The 230-nt window shown below is 42.6% G+C and overlaps 1 long non-coding RNA gene across 1 annotated transcript in view; it reads left to right on the plus strand.

The window, feature by feature from the left end:
• Positions 1-230, plus strand: part of LOC104994236 — an 11,629-nt gene that overhangs the window by 10,748 nt on the left and 651 nt on the right. The window lies entirely within an intron of this gene.

Here is a 230-nt window from a genome sequence, read left to right on the forward strand (position 1 = left end):
AGCCTATATGCAGGTCAGGAAGCAACAGTTAGAACTGGACATGGAACAACAGACTGGTTCCAAATAGGAAAAGGAGTATGTCAAGGCTGTATATTGTCACCCTGTTTATTTAACCTATATGCAGAGTACATCATGAGAAACTCTGGGCTGGATGAAGCACAGGCTGTAATCAAGATTGCTGGGAGAAATATCAATAACCTCAGATATGCAGATGACACCACCCTTATGGC

The sequence above is a fragment of the Bison bison genome, unplaced genomic scaffold (assembly GCF_000754665.1).
Source record: "Bison bison bison isolate TAMUID 2011002044 unplaced genomic scaffold, Bison_UMD1.0 scf7180017864254, whole genome shotgun sequence".
Lineage (NCBI taxonomy): Eukaryota > Metazoa > Chordata > Mammalia > Artiodactyla > Bovidae > Bison > Bison bison.